General features: G+C 39.5%; 1 protein-coding gene across 8 annotated transcripts in view; it reads right to left on the bottom strand.

Annotated features, from left to right (window-relative positions):
* Positions 1 to 16,585, bottom strand: part of FucTA (glycoprotein 3-alpha-L-fucosyltransferase A) — a 221,522-nt gene that overhangs the window by 8,693 nt on the left and 196,244 nt on the right. The gene's annotated exons all lie outside the window — the stretch shown is intronic.

The raw sequence follows: 16,585 nt of genomic DNA, 5'->3' as shown, positions 1-16,585 counted from the left end.
CAGCATAGTCTGGCCTAAGCGCAGAAGCATGCGCGGAGGCATGAAAAAGTGGGGTTGTAGCCCAGTGGCAGCCATAAGACAATCAGCCGTGCCAGGTCGCGTCGTGGCACGACGCGAGAGCTTTCGCATTGTGTTGACTTAGTTGCAAACTTCACAGAGAAGTGACTAATCCTGACCGATTTGTAATACTCGTTGGAGAAGTAATTCGCGAGAAAGATACTTTCCTGCATACTTGGCAAGAACGAACGTAATATCTTCCCCAAAATTTATATAACTATTTAGATAGATGCGTCTAAAGAGACTTTTTCCAGACTTTTTTGTTATCGATTTCTTCCTTAAGAAAAGATATATCCCTTGCTCTCACGCACACAAACACTCATGTGTTGCAACTGACGTTGACAACATTGAAGACATTTACTGTAAGCACAAAATAATTGCCTAAATATCAAAGGGAATTCTCATCACCAGGGGATTTTTTACTTTAATATTCGTAAAAAATCACACGGAAAATCTATCAGTATAAGAATTTCACTTGGAGATATAATTCAATTTCTTGAGTTGAATTCTAAAAATTCTAGATCTACAGTTCATTTAGCAGATAATCATATTTCAGTTGTTAGTAACACCGATCGTTGATGTACCGTCTGCCGTGCTGGGGTTGCAAATTATAAACAAAGCAAGGCGAGAATACCGATCGACTCGGTGTCTCTAATTGTTCAGTGTTTTTCTTTTTAGTGAAGTGAAAGTGTCCGATGGTGTGTGAAAGGAAGGGTAGTTAGTAAAGATGAGTCAGATTAGAGCACTATTACATACACAGTTTTCCAAGGAACTATACGATATTAAATTAAAAGTTAAAGAACTTGGCTGTCCCACGCCAGATTTAAACATCAATTCTATTTAAAAATATCAAAAAAATGGTAAAGGTGACAGGCGTCGAAATTTTAATAGTCGCATTTATTTCTTAGAAACTCTGGCCGACCTCCGCACTGCATGCTTCGACGCCAGGGATTGCGGGTTCGAATCTCGGCCTGCGCATCGGTGTTCTTTGTGAGTGTTCACTTATTCTTATCTTCGCGATTAGCCAAAAGTAGTACAATTGCGAAGTAAAATAAACCAATCTTAGGAACTCTGAATTTTTGTCCGCAATTTTAGTAAACAAAGTTCCATTAAAATTACCTCTTTCATTAGATTTCTATGACATATGCTAGCGAAAATTTTTCGATTTCTTGATCACGTTGGCACTACCCATCATACTAGCTCCCAGCCGCCACTGACCATAATTTTATTAGTGGAGCTTCAGTTCCAAGGAGACTAACTTGTAAATATTAAAAACTCTGTGGGTCTCCACAATGGCGCAGTGTTAGTAGCGTCGTCGCCTTGTAATCAAGGGGTCCCGGGTTGTATACCCGGTGGAGGCACATAGTGGTTCGGATCTCACTTTAAACTGTAGGTCCAGTCCCGATTAGCCTTACTGTACATAAAGTGGACTTAAAACATCAAACCAATCAATTAAGAACCCTGAAAATGTTGGGGGCTCTCAAGTTAGGCATATGCCCTAAAACATTGTTTACGTAGCTGCAATCCACGAAAAGGCAACAAAAACAATAATTTTTCAAACAGCCATGTTTAAAAGTAAGTCGCTTTTTACATCTCGTATATTTATTCATTACTGGGAAAAGTAATACATTCACAGCTTCATATCACTTTTCTTTATTGATCATGAATTGTATTTTGTGTGCAATTTTCTTATTTTATGTCGCTCTTCTACCTCTTCTCGCGACGATGATGATGAATAGAAAGGAACGCCCAAGCCAAAACCAACGGGGCGGCATATTGCATGTGCGGGAAATTCACATATTTATGTCAATATAACATTTCAAATCCGATATAAACACCACATTTGTTCACCTCAGCAAACTTATTTTATATTCTTCCGTCAAATATTCTCGCGAAAATTAACATTGTTGTCTCTCATTTTATGGCGTGTGGAGAATCAAATTTCCACAGGTGGGAAAGCTCTTCACCCACTTTCTGGTTTGGTGGACACGGCCAGATATACCATTACGTAGTTCACCACATGACCCACAGATGGCAGGCTCGAACACCTAGTTCGAGATACATCTGTATAGATGGCAGAGCTGACGGTAATTGAGCCATGCTATTTTGCAGACGAGCACCTCACTAAAATTCTCGGTATTTTCATGTTAACATTTGTACATGTACTCAGCAGGAATAAATATGACAGTGTTTTGTTATCAAACTAGTATTTTGCAGCTATTCCAGTACATAAATTCCATCTTCGTGCATCTAGTAGGTTGAAATAATGTTATCACGCTTGCAGTACAGTGACAATTTCAATTAAGGACAATATTTCCAATTAAGGGTTTGCCATTCAACGTGATTGGAGCATATTTGATAAGTGATTTCAATAAAACTGGAAATTACACTATCATTCTTCAAAGACTGAATCACCTCACCGTTAAATGTACTATCATTTAACTATGCTTGTTGAATATCCGAACTGCCCCACCTCTAAACATTTCAACTTCTCTGTTGCTGCTCGGAAAATATCTGCAACAATCGCGATCATGGCACAGTGGAAAATTGTCAGATAAGACCGGTACATTTATGTTACAGTTCTGCAGTTTCTCCGCGCTTGTAGATAAATTCCGATAACGTAAAATTAGCCAACACTTCATTTAATAGCATCATGGCAACTGTATTCTTTGCGTGTGCACAAGAACAAGGTAAAGGTAAAGTGCTCCCCTGTGCTATACACCACGCCATGAAGGCGTATAGGGGGTGTGGGGTTAGGGCCCCACACATTCTTGATCACGGCCGAAGGTGGGGCGATGTGATCAGCACCACGCCCCTGGCCGCCTTTACCCCCCCGGATTTTCCTCCAGGTATCCATTTTATACGACGCTGGGTGGGCGCCGGAGCAGCTTGAACAGGGGGGGAAATTCCCGGTTCTCCCACGCCGGGATCGAGCCCGGGTCTCTCGCATGGTAGTCAGACGCCCTAACGGCTGAGGTTGTGCTTAAATATGAAAAGGAATTTTTTTTCCCTGCAACATTAGGAATGCATATGTGGTGTACATATCCTAATACTGTTCGATACCCGGTGGAGGCACAAGTGGTTCGGATCCCACTTTAAACTGTAGGTCCAGTCCCGATTAGCCTTACTGTGCATAAAATGGACTTAAAACAACAAATCAAATCAAATATCCTAATACTGACAAAATATTGTATTGCAATGTGTTTAAAATACGTATTTTCTATTCTGCTCTAGCCCACCCTTTTCCAAGCCCAAATAATGAGAAATTATCAGGATCATTATAGTATAGCAAAATTCACACACAGACACAGAGAATCAGGAAGAAAATGAAAGAAAGTGTAGAAAGAGAGGAAAGAAGAAAGAGAAACCGATAAAGACAGATTTATGGCATAAGATAGAAAGAAACATAAACAGTAAAAGGAAGAAAGAGACAGAAACAAAGCGAAAGATAGAGAACCGGAGGTGCAAAGAAAAATATATATATACAAATATAAAATAGAGAAACAGAGGATAAAAAGACAGGAAAGAACACGGAGAGAGGGTGAGAAAGAAGAAAAGATAGCTAAATAGAACCAACCGTTCAGTCCACTAGAGTCTCTAGTTATGTCACTATATCTCTCTATCTAGTTCCTATATTTCTCTCTCTCTCTCTCTCTGTATATCTCGGTTCCTTTATTTTATTTATCCTTTCTTTCATTCTCTGTATGTACTCTTTTCTCTCCTTTAAAACATTAATTCTTCTGACGACAATGTTAACATGACGTCATTATAGTTCAGTTAAGGACATACCTTCTCTACTTTGAACACACCTCTCTCTTTTTCTCTCTCTCTCTCTCTCTCTCTCTCTCTCTCTCTCTCTTTCTCTCTTTCTCACTCTCTCTTGTTCATTTTCTATTGGCACCCATAAATTCAGTGGTGAGAGGCAGAGAATTTTAGTGGTGGGGTGATGTGGCTCAGTTAAAAAGATAAAAGGCCATTACAATTATTTACCCAGAATTCTACGGTTCAAAGTCCAATCTCTGACGTACTCACAGTTCTTTACTTTCCATCTCAAAGTTAGTAAACTTTGATTGTTTCCTTATCAGCTTACAGCTGTTCAATTATAAATAATGAAAATGTTAGGGAAATCTTGATCCTTGTATATGAGATTAGATAAAAAGATAGAATACCGCTCTTTGACATTTCACCATTTAAAAGGGGAAGGGCGCCTACATTGCAGTATTATATGAGTGTTTGTGTCGCCTTGTAATCAAGGGGTCCCGGGTTCGATAACCGGTGGAGGCATAAAGTGCATAAAGTGGACTTAAAACACCAACTCAAAGCAAAGCAAAGCAAAATGAGTGTTTGTGTTGCAGTGCAATGTTGTTCCAGCTAGCTCTAAGTGTTAAGGGAGAGTGTTTACATTTTGCTTTAGCATACGCGTTGCGGTCGAGATGATCTTGTCAGTCCGGCTTTCCGAATTACCAATACCAATACTTGGAGAAGGGTTCTAGTGTTCAACCCCCCCCCCCCCCATTCTCACATATTGGATTAATGGAAGTTCAGAAACCATAATCTGTAACTCATTTTCAAAAAATTATTCGAAGTCTCAAAGAAAAACAATAAGGAAACAATGTTGAAACGACCCATCTAGAATTTTCATACATTTGGAACTCTGAAACTTGAGTGAAACAGTATTTTTTCTCGGAATTGCAGCCACCCACACAACCCCTCCAATTTCACTTCTGATGTGCTCTTTCCAGTATTATTCCTGGCTGGGTTAGACTGAAAATTCCCTTAGATTGTTCCAAAATTCCTTTCCAACTTTTAAAATTCCCTATCCGATAAAGTTGAAAATACCCCCTTGATAGGAGTTGAAACCTCGGATCTCCAGTTTTGTAGCGCGTTACGTTTGCGATTGCGGTTACAATACATGCACCGGGGTAAGTTTTTAAAAAGAAGAACTGGTTACATAGTTTTCAAAATTTCAAAAATTACGTTTTAAGGTCAAACAACAAAAACTTTATGACTAAAATTTCCATCTAACTTTTAAAGCTTTTTCTTGAAGGTGTTTAAAATTTAATAACAAAGTATAATAATTGTGCATTTCAGTACACACTGTATGCTGTGTGAAAGGCAAAAAAAAAATAAAGAATAAATGTGCTGAATATTCACTCATCTGCTGGACTGAGTAAGCCTCCTCAAGGAAATAACAACAGCAATAACACTAATAGCTAATAATAATAATAATTATTATTATTTTGGAATAAAATTGGTTTATAATTATATTTTATTATTATTATATAATTTTTGTCATTTTTTCTATTATTCAAATTTCTGGCGACGCCCATGAGAACAATTATGAATGAACCCCCTTAATTTTTTTTCTGCCTACGGCCATGTAAATGAGAGCTTAAACAGTACTACCTTTTAAAGTTACCTACAAACTGGTTTTATTGTCGTAGCCAGGACGATGTATACAGAAATGCACACACGTCATTCCGTTGTTCGTATATTTTATCACTAGATGCGCAGTCAGGTATAGAGGTAAGGATAGGGACAAGTCTAGTCTCATTCAAGATGAAAATTTCGCGAAAGTCAAAAATTGCTTTGTTACATGTGACTTCTTGAGAGATACCACGTGGCTGATGATTTATAGACACGTTATTTCCGCGGTTTAACTTTTAGACTTGTCTCAATTGATTGATTGATTGAGTTTGTGTTTTGAATCCACTTTATGCACAGTAAGGCTAATCGGGACTGTGCTTACAGTTTAAAGTGGGATCCGAACCACTATGTGCCTCTCCGGGTATCGAACCCGGGACCACTCGTCTCAATTTTGCACCCTATAGTGAAGTTCTCGGTCTCATCTTCACAAGCTTAGAAAGGTCTGCTCTCGGTTCATCTGCGCATGTGTAGCTTGCCAGAAAAAGAAATCCTCACAATGATCCACAACTTATGAAGCCAATGCCTTTTGTAACATCATTGGGTAGGTCGTGAATCACAACACGACATCACTTCATTGCAATTATTATACTGTATCAACATATCCTAGAAATACTACTTTCAAACTGTGTCAATTTTTCGTCTGTTTACACACTTACTAGTCAAAAGAACATGATTTAACTAAAAGAGCAAATAATAAGTTCACATGAAAGACTCGAAAGCATTCACTTGATGCCTCTCAGGGTACGGGGTAATATCTCTCTGTTGTTCGTCAAATAAAAATCAAAGTTAAGTTTGCACTAAGAAAAAGGAAGTCTATTTTACTTCTTTGCAAACTAAATACTTATATGCCTAACATATAATCCATGTCACTCAAAGAAATTAAACTTCTTATAATTCAACTTGATCACTCTATTAAAAAATACCGAGCCCCAACTTCAAAGTCAAAACAAAACACACTCGTAATTGCCATGGTAACAGCCTTTACAACATAAGTACATACAGGTTAGTCACTATCCTGACATTATCAGTGATAGGTAAATTACAGAAATTAAGATTAAAGAACAATAAACATTTGTACAAGAGAAAAGATAATTAATAACAATAAATATTAGTGCAATGGGAGAGGACGTGTCAACGTCCTAGAAATACTACTTTCAAATTGTGTCAATTTTTCGCCTGTTTACACACTTGTACATTTGCGACTCTTAATGCACACAGAACCCAAAATTTGTCAATTGACACAAATATGTAGACTCCACTTAGGCAGTAACATATTACATTGCATAAACTGCTAGCAGTGGCGGCGGTTTGGTTCCAAAACTGGGCATCAATTGAGAACAGGCGCGATCATTTCATAGAAACCATGATGACGTTGCATGTAAACAGTCTCTGCACGGCATCGTCAAACGGGCTTATTTTCCCAACTTACGTACTGCGAACAAGAAGAAGGAAGTGTTTACAGGCAGCGCGGGATCAAGTGAAGCGGAAAGTTAAAAACAGCGACCAAGAATTTCCTCTTGAGCTGCCGAACGGCATTTCCGCACCTCTTGCGGTTGCCATGCCGACCGTGTAAACAGGCCGCATCCCTCGTCTCTCCAGCCGGTGGAATGAACAACCGGTTTCTGCTTTTTGCACCTCGAAGGTCGTAGGATGCTTCTTTTGCATTCCGGAGACGAGATCCAAGCGACCGTCGCTCCACAACGGTCTCCGCTGCAAAAATATACAGCGCGAATGCTCTAAGGTTGAGAGAATACATAACAGCCGCTCCTAGTAGCTGCAGCTACCTGCCTATCCACGCACTGAAACGGATATGGACGGCTAGCGCGGGAAGGGAAGCACAAACATGCACGCTGCGGATTCGAATTTGTGACCACTGCAGTGAGTAAAGATTCACTCAAATTTTAAAGACTCGGGACTGGACCTAAAGTTTAAAGTGAGATCGGAACCGCTGTACAGTGTGTCTCCACTGGGAATCGAACCAGAGTTTGCTAATCGCGACGATGAGGATGAATGATGATTAGATAACATTCATGAAGGGGACACTGGCACCTGCGCACTTGGTGGTGGTCGAGATTCCACGTTCCGGGTTCGAGTCGCCACGTGGGCATTAGTTTTCTTTTATGAGTGTCCCTTCATCAATTACATCATATCATCACTCATGCTCATCTTCGCGATTAGCCCAAAAAAAATAGTAGAAAAGCGAAGTAAAATAAACACAATCAATCAAACCTTTGTGAAATAAGGAAAATATAAAGGAACACCAAGTTCAGGTCGTGACTCAAACCCGGAACCGTGAGTCGACTACTCAATGAACTCTATTAATAAGGCAGCTACACTTTTTTATTATTATTCGTTGTCTGGAACATCTTGAAGAGTTAGCTTTTTGCATCTTTAGGATAATAATCGCGATAATGCGGACGAGCGATGAATTGATGAGGAAGTTGACCATGGAATGGGATTTTCACAATTTCATATCAATGTCTTACCTAGGACCCGAACCTAAGACCCTTAACTTCGAAGCACGTTAAGATAAACATTCCATCCCATAGGGTGAGAAGGGATGATGCTTTAATTTCGAAAACAAGCCTTTAGTCACGGAGGCGGATAAATATATAATTTTTATTATGAAACTGCTAAGAAATATACTATCTGTTCTTGCTTTATCGGAAAGGAATCTCCAAAGCATTTTCATCAATCTATCTCACGATGAGGGGTGGGGGGAGTGGCTGTGAGATATGAAGGTGACAAAAAAAGATGCTCTTCAGCAATAGACTTGTCAGAAGAGCGATAAAATATGACTAAAATGGCAGTTTCTGATGCAAAAATATTCCATATTAAATTTTGCTCTCTGTAATTCGGCATATTCTCGTTGAATGTGTCAAGTTTGCTTTCCTCGGGCAGACTTTTAATCTTCCAAACTGCTTGTCATCCCTGTTGGGAGATGAGGACAGAGTTTTATCAGATGTTTTTAGCTTTTTGAGAAGAGCTGGCCACTTCCACTGTCTGTGAGGTAATTTTTAGTATGTTCTTACATTTTAATGTGTTGTGTTTGTCTTGTGCGGGACCTTATACAACCTTGCACTTTTAGATTTTCCCAAGGGGCTTTTTACACCCCTTGTTTTAACCTTTTCAGTAAGAATTTTAGATAAGGGGATATTTCACCGCGTATACATTGAAGGGTGCAAAATGGCCTAATGTGCCGATGCGCCCAATTCATTCAATCTAATTTTTCATGTAGAATGCTCCGCTTTCGAGCTATTGATTTTTTTCAAATTCTTCAAGAGTTTTACGGGATTTTTCGGAACTTTGTATTGGTTTCGATGAATTTTTAGTACTTAAATCTAGAGATGTTTCTGAGAATGTTATGCACGCACGCCGATGCTTGTTCCGTGTGTTTTCCAGTTGGTTGACCGATTAAATTTTCCCAATAGTACAAAGAAATGTTTAGAGGATGCAAGTGTTGAAAATCGAAAACGTTCGCATGAGGTTAGAGAAAACGTGGGTAAAGAAATGTTAAGGGAAAAAAATAGGAAAGTTACAACAATCGTTGCATGGAAAGGAGGGGAAAAAGCTTCTTTCTGGATTTCTAAAACGCTACACAACCTTCAGCCATCGCCTCTCGAACGAAAAACAGATGAAGGCTCATTTTTTTCTTTTTATGACAATGAGAGATGCTGCGCAAACAATCAGACCGCAAAAGTGTCCTGTGTTTCTTCGACTGTTGAAAATGTCAAGCGCCAGAACAGAGAAGAAAAGAACAAACGTGACGTGTGCAGTGACTGCTTCACGGTGTGAAAGGTTCGTGGAGCATCCTGTGTTTTCCCTTATGATTGGGATAAATTGGACAAGCTTCGTGGAGCAAAACTAGCGACAACTGCCGTGCCTTTCTCCGAAAAAAGATCGTTCCTTTGTTCTCCTTTTGGGAATTATCAAATGAATTTTCAATAACGTCTTCATTGTCAGTTCATAAAACAATACTCTTGTGTTTATTTTTTTAGAGGGAAAAGTTTTGGCAAGCTTGGTTTTTTATGTACGGATAAGTAGGCTAAGCGGGATTATTAGCAGAATCTTAAAGAGTAACTGAATTAGAAAAGTTTAGCTAGAATTAGAAAAGTTTAGCTAATGGACAGCCATACCTGTAACTGAGGAGCATCCATTGACACAAATATGTTGACTTTAGTAACACATTAAGGCGAGGAGATACAGTTACGCACCATAAAAAAAAAAGGTAAAGTGCTCCCCTGTGCATAGCACCACGCCATGAAGGCGTATAGGGGGTGTGGGGGTAACGCACCATGTGTGCATTTATTTGAATATCGTCGGATTGGGCAATGCTACTGATGAAAAACGTGGGGGTACAAGAGAGTATGAATTTCTCCACATGTGGCAGGTCGAAGCTTTTTTCAAAGTTGATTATTAAGCTAGATACGACCTGTAAAAATATGACGAATAAGAATTTTCGGAATCCCATGTATTCCTTATGGGGAATCAACTTCAACATCAAGTTACGGCTAATCAAATGGGAGTTTCGACTCTTCTGTTGGGCAATCACTTCTTCAAACTGCCCTCTTCCCGTTGATATAATTTTCTATTCCATCGGAAGTTCGATATTCCCAAGATAACAAATCAAAAAATACTCCCATTTGCCCAATGCATTTCACCTTGCCACCTGGCAGTGTTGCCAAACCTGGTGCGCATAAAAGAGCTAATTTTCACCTTAAATGGAGTTAAAACTGACTTTCAAGGAGCTAGATTTACGAAGTGCTTCCTAGAGTATTGTTAGTTGTTAAAGGGGTGGGGCGCTGCTATTACCGTTAACTCTAATTGATGACAATTTAACCATCTAGATCCGGCGGCATCACCCATCTCATGGTCGTACGAAATCAAAAATAATAAAGGATTCCCTGATAACAATATTATACCAATTTCACGTCAACACGGCGCTATAAAAAAAGTAGCTGGGGATATAAGAGGGGATGGGGCGACGCTGCCAGTAGGCTATAACAATATCACGTCACGTGCAAAATGTATAATCATGGCAAGAGTTAGTGCATGTGGGCCGGAACCAGTGATGGTATCATAGTGAGGCACGGGGGCGGGCGCCCAGTTCACAGGCAAACGAGTGCTCCAACAGGGCTAAATTGGCAACACTGACTCGGAGGGAAGAGCCGGGCGGAGACTGTCTCGCATGCTCTTAAAGTGCACAAACTGCTAATTGCGCACTTTCGGTGCACCAAAATTCACAGAGAAATACATCAAAGTGTACTTTTATCAGCTACTTATCCATATGATACACTAAAAATTGAAAATGCATCATTTTGGACGAAGCAACATTGCACGTTCAACTGTATCAGTTGATTCATTGAATCTAAATTTTATTACGTCGGCACTTGGGCACCAGTAATATTATACAGAATCCAGCCGCTTATCAAAATTAAAATTCCACTTTAAAATTGTAAGCAAAATTTCGGTACAAAAACAGTCAATTTCGGGTTCAAAGGCGGTAAATAAAATAAAATTTCGGGGTTATAACGGTGAAAAATCCGATCAAAAACGGTATGTAAAAATGAGATTTTGGTTTGAAAATGGTGAATATAAGCCTAAATTTTATTTAAAAACTGCATTTATTACACAAAATAAACATATCCCTTCTAATAGTACATTTACATAGTTAACACATTGAAGATTAGGCATGCACAGGAGATATACTGCGTAGAAATTTTCTACGTAGTACATCTGCGTGTGCCTAATCTTCAATAATTAACATCTCTACGCTGGGAGGAACCAGGCAACGTCGAAGTCTACTGCGTTTCAAAGGCAACAGATGCCGTTGCGGTAGCGCTGGCAGAGGCGATTCCACGCAAGTAAAACAGCGATAGCGAAAATCAGGCGAGTCCAGGCCGGCTCGGTAGCTCAGTGATAGAGCAATGGCACGGTATGCTAGAGACCCCTGGTCGAGCCTACATTTTTCGCTGAAAATTTCTACATTGTTAACAGACTATTGAGTTTATTCCTGTATAAAGGGTCCACTTTTGCTTCTCAATTATTTACAGCAAAATTAATCAATTTTCTGGAATTGCATAACTTGCAGGATAATTCAAACTTCAGAAAGTGTCGCGTCGGAAAATAAACACTAAATTTCGTGTTTAAGAGTCTATTTCGCATTTTGTAGTTCATTTCGCATGATTTCGTCACACCTTTCAGAAACATGAAATATTGACATTACAATGTGTTATTTCATATTTCGTGTTTTCGTCAAAAACAAAATATACATGCCTCAGCCACATTACAGTGAATATTTAGAGTCTCTATGGCTAAGAATTTGGGTATATTAATAGCAGTGTGTTTGATGGCCGCTTCAAGTTTTGTGTTGTTCTCAAAACCTAACAGCTCTCCTATAGTACCCAGATCCACTGTTTCTGTAGCAGATACAATCTCTACTCTGTGAGTGACAGAATTTTGACTTAACACTATACCTCTGGGTAATTGAGCATTTAGAGTGGACAGATTATACTGCCCTGGAGTGATGACAATTTTTTGATCTCCTACTGCAATTTTGTGTTGTGGTGTGTAATATTAGGGATCAAGTACATGCCGTAAAATGCTCTGAGAGCTATTGTTTTGGGATACACTATGTCATCATGCAATTTGAGTTTCAATATTGAATTTTGGCTGGTGAGATGGAATACCCCCATGATGTTTCAGATACCGCAAGGCTTTTTGAAAATTTTCAATTGATGGTTTATTTATTTGAGACATATATCTGAGAACAGATAAACACAAATGTCCACAATTAACATCTTTGAAGTTTTGAACACGGGCATTATTGTAATAAAGATTAGCTGATTTTAGATATTGTACTAAATTTTCAGGTGGAACACCTCCAAATGAATCAAACACAAATGCCTCATCTTTTAAATATTTAAGATAACAAATCCAGTGAGTTCCCTGATTTTTGTACTTATCCAAATTAACAATGCCACACTCTTTGTTGAGTGGTTGTTCTGGCAAAGAATCAGACATGTACACACCTCTAAAATTTTTGATGCCCAGTGGCTTGATTAAAGCTTCAATATCTTGGTTTGTAAGCGGCTCTTGTTTTTTTTAAACTTATTCATGGCTCTCTTAACACCTTTGCCTTGTTTCTCCATGGCCAGGTTATGGCGCTTCAATTCATCTAATTCTGCCCTATTTTTCTTGGCATCTATTACTGTTTTTGCTATGGCAGCTGATCCCCCAGCCAAGCTCCCAACAGCCCCAAGTGCTGCTAAGATGGCAGGGATAGTAAATATGAAACCCCCCACATGTGATTTTTTTCCAGATTGTTGTATTTTTTTTTAATTGGGGGGTACTAAGCAACAATTTCATACCATGGCCCTTTGCAATACAAGAGCTTTTTTTCTTACGCTGCTTCTTGGTGAAAAGACTATCAATAGTTTTAAGAGATTTAAGACCTGCATAAGGTATTTGATACATAACACCCTTGGCCTTCATTGTAGGTTTATTATATACATATTTACAGCCCCCACCCCAGTTTTTGTTTGGTGTTCATAGCTATGGTGGTCCCCAATGCTGCTATTCTTTCACTTAAAGAAGCATCTTTGCTTACAAATCTACCAAATGCAGCCTCTTCTAATTTCTTGTCTGCAACATGTCTCTTGTCAAGATCAGAATGTGTGTTGTATGCTATGTCATGGTCTCTACAAGCAGCATCTAGGGGATTAACACCAGGATCCCCTCTGTTTAATCTATGGTCCAATTTTGTGCCTGGACCACAATACTGATAGCCTGGAATGTGTAGTTCAAATGGCAGCTTGTTTATAATGTCATTAACCAACCCCCGGCCCTCAGAAATATTCCAAAATTTAGGTGGTAGAGTATTAATAATTTTTATAAGATATCCAATCCCCTTAGTGTCATTCACTATAAAATTAGACAATTTTGTGCTTATCATGTCCATAATTCCAACCTTTTCATTGTAAAAATTGTGGTTGCCAGCATTTTCCTCCCCAGCTATCACCAATAACCTATCTACAAGTTTCCTGACATCATCAACCCACACAAATTCTTTAGGCAGGGTGTTATATTGTTTGATTCCACTCCCAGTCTTGATCTGTGACCATATGGGCTTGATTAAATTGTTGTATTTTGCTCCACTGCTAGACTTGACTCTTTTTTGTGTGGGATCATTGTTCTGGTATAGAGCATCTGATTTTATTAATATTTCCTTGTAATGTTCATAGTCTTGATCTGTATAGCTGCCAGGCCTTTTCCTAGTCATCAGTTCCCACAATCCAGGTGTTCCGAGATACTTAACAAAAGCACCTCTTTCTCCAAGATGAGATTCTGAATATACAATTATATCATCTCCCATAAATGTTACTCTGAAATTGCCAATTCTATGTATGATGCTACCATCACGCTCTGTGTCAGCATATAAGCCAAAGACCTCATCTTTGTTGTCTTTAGGTGTGCTTAAATATTTTTGAGCAAGAAGACCCAATTCAATAGGATCCAGAGTAGCTTCAATTCTTCGAGGAGCAACAGGACTAGGTGTATGAATACTGGAAAGTGGGGTGATTGGATAATCTAATATGTTCCTTGCAGCTACAGGTACAAGCTCTGTGATCAAATTTTGATTTTGCTCTGTAACAGTTTTGATATTTTTACCTAATTCACTAATAGCATCAATGATAGGCTGTTCTGTTTGTTTGTGTTGTTCATAAATTCCTCGGTTCTGTGATTTCCATCCCTTAAATCTTTTTACAAGATAATCTCTTAATTTAAGATCATCAATGATTGGCCTTTTCATGGTTATTTATATATGTTTCAATGTCTAGAAAATTGTTGATTTTATTTCTGTATTTGCCACTATTGGGTTTTCTTGTCATATCAATTGTGACAAACCCATAGCTGTCCTGGTTCCAGCACCTACTGCAAAACTTGGAAAAATCATTGTAGCTCAAGTCCCCACCTACATATTCATCATGTATGTGTTTGAGGTTGGTATGATCTTGATGAAACACACATATAAAATTGCTGTTGTCTCGGATCAGCTGCTTGGGTATTTTTGAAAAAGTCTGTGCAAGGTAGAAGCAATCAATGTTTTTGTGTCGGCCCTGTGTAAAGAAATTTCTAACCTTGTTTTGATTATCCAGTATAATGTCATCAAACACAACAACAGAATTATCGAGACATTCATGAAGTGGCTTAACATCTGGTTCAAAAGTGGCAATATCCAATCCATCATATAGCTTCATCAGCTGCTGATATTTTAATTGTTCCAAGCTCTTAGAGAAAACATACAAGTGCCTGTTTTTCCAGTCTAACCAGTTGGGTGCCAATAAAAAATTATCAATCATTAGTGTAGTTTTACCACAAGCCGATGGCCCAACAATAAGACATCTAATATTTTCAGGCAGCAACTTGCCATTTCTCTTAATCTGCTGTTCAGGTTCTGGCAGCCTCTTTATAACATCCCAGGTGCTCATATTATCACTTTGTCTGCATCGATCCAGCTGTGTTCTGGAAGTCCTAGCCATTTGACAAATAACTTGTTGCCTTTTCTGCGGATGATTTTTTCTATGAGATATGTGTCAGGCTGTTTAGTTTTGCTGAGTTCTTCTTCATAGAATCTGCCTTTGAGAATTTCTCCTCGGTGATCTTTTATTATATATGTGTTAAGGGTCCCAGGTTTAACTTGAACCACTGTAAATAATTCAGTGCTCCAGTTTCTTGTAAAGCCTCTTTTGAATAAGTGCTTATACAGGGTGGTGCAAAATTCCGTTTACAACGCTTGGGAGGTGATTCGACAAGTAAAAACAAGGAAAAAATGCCATGTGAAAAAATGTCGAAATCGGCACCGTTTTCGAGTGACAGGCGTGCGAAAATCGCCTCACACCATGTTTATAGCACAATAACTCAAGAAGGAAGAAAGATATCAATGTCGGATTAAGAGAATACAAAGAAAGTCTTGCCTGATGAATACAATGGTGCAGCAATTGAGGCCCAGTGTAAATTGCGCAAGGAGACTCTCAAAGAAAGTGGGGAATCCCCTGATGGAAAATACAGGAAATTTACTACTATTTTCTACATAATGTTGAGATCGGAATGTAGGCAGTAAAAATGACGACGTATGTCCACATGTCCTACTACTGCTGGGACACCGTCCCACACTCGGGAAATAGGAAATTCACCCGAAAATGACGCTATGCCGTCAGATTACGCTGAGATTGATTTCAGATAATTGATACAGAAAGCCCCACTAGAGGCGCTGTGGGAGTGTAGGTCACCTGTTACGTATTAGTGTTGGTGGATACTACGTAGAGAGTGTAGTCGACCGTTGTTCTTCCTGTCTGTGACACGTGTCATTGCTCGTACGCAACAATCCCACCATAGCAATATGTTCCGCGTTATTCAGGAGGAGGGATTGCACCCATACCAATTGCATAAGGTGCACTACATACTGCCCACGGACTTTCCCCTACGCATGGATTTCTGCCAATGGTACGTGCAACAAACTCTTGCCATTACAGATTTCCCAACAAGAGTTTTGTGGACCGATGACGCAATGTTCACCAGAGACGGCATGTTCAATAGCCACAACAGCCACGTCTGGGATATGGACAATCCGAATGCAATCATTGTGCGCCATCATCAACATAGGTTCGCAGTGAATGTGTGGTGTTGCTTAGTAGGTGACCACTTGATAGGCCCGTACATTTTGCCCTCTACTTTGTGTGTTGGGAATAATCGGGTGTTTCTACATGACGTATTACCTGAACTTTTGGTAAACGTGCCACTGGCAGGCAGACAACGTATCTGGTTTCACCCCGCGGCGCCCCCGCACAATTCGACCGGGGAGCCAGGGCCTTACTCAACGATATTTACGGCGATCGTTGGATTGGCAAGGGTGGACCTTTACCGTGGCCACCTCGTTCCCCCGACCTCACACCACTGGATTTCTCTGTGTGGGGAGAAATGAAAAGGCTCGTGTATGGAACCCAGGTGGAAAGTACTGAGGATCTCGTTGCCGCTGCTGGGACAATTGTTGACAGGCCAAAGGTATTTTCGCTTACCAGACAATCAGTGCTTCGCCGAT

The sequence above is a fragment of the Lepisma saccharinum genome, chromosome 3, assembly GCF_977018435.1.
Source record: "Lepisma saccharinum chromosome 3, izLepSacc3.1, whole genome shotgun sequence".
Classification (NCBI taxonomy): Eukaryota; Metazoa; Arthropoda; class Insecta; order Zygentoma; family Lepismatidae; genus Lepisma; species Lepisma saccharinum.
This window is presented reverse-complemented; position numbering and strand designations above follow the sequence as displayed.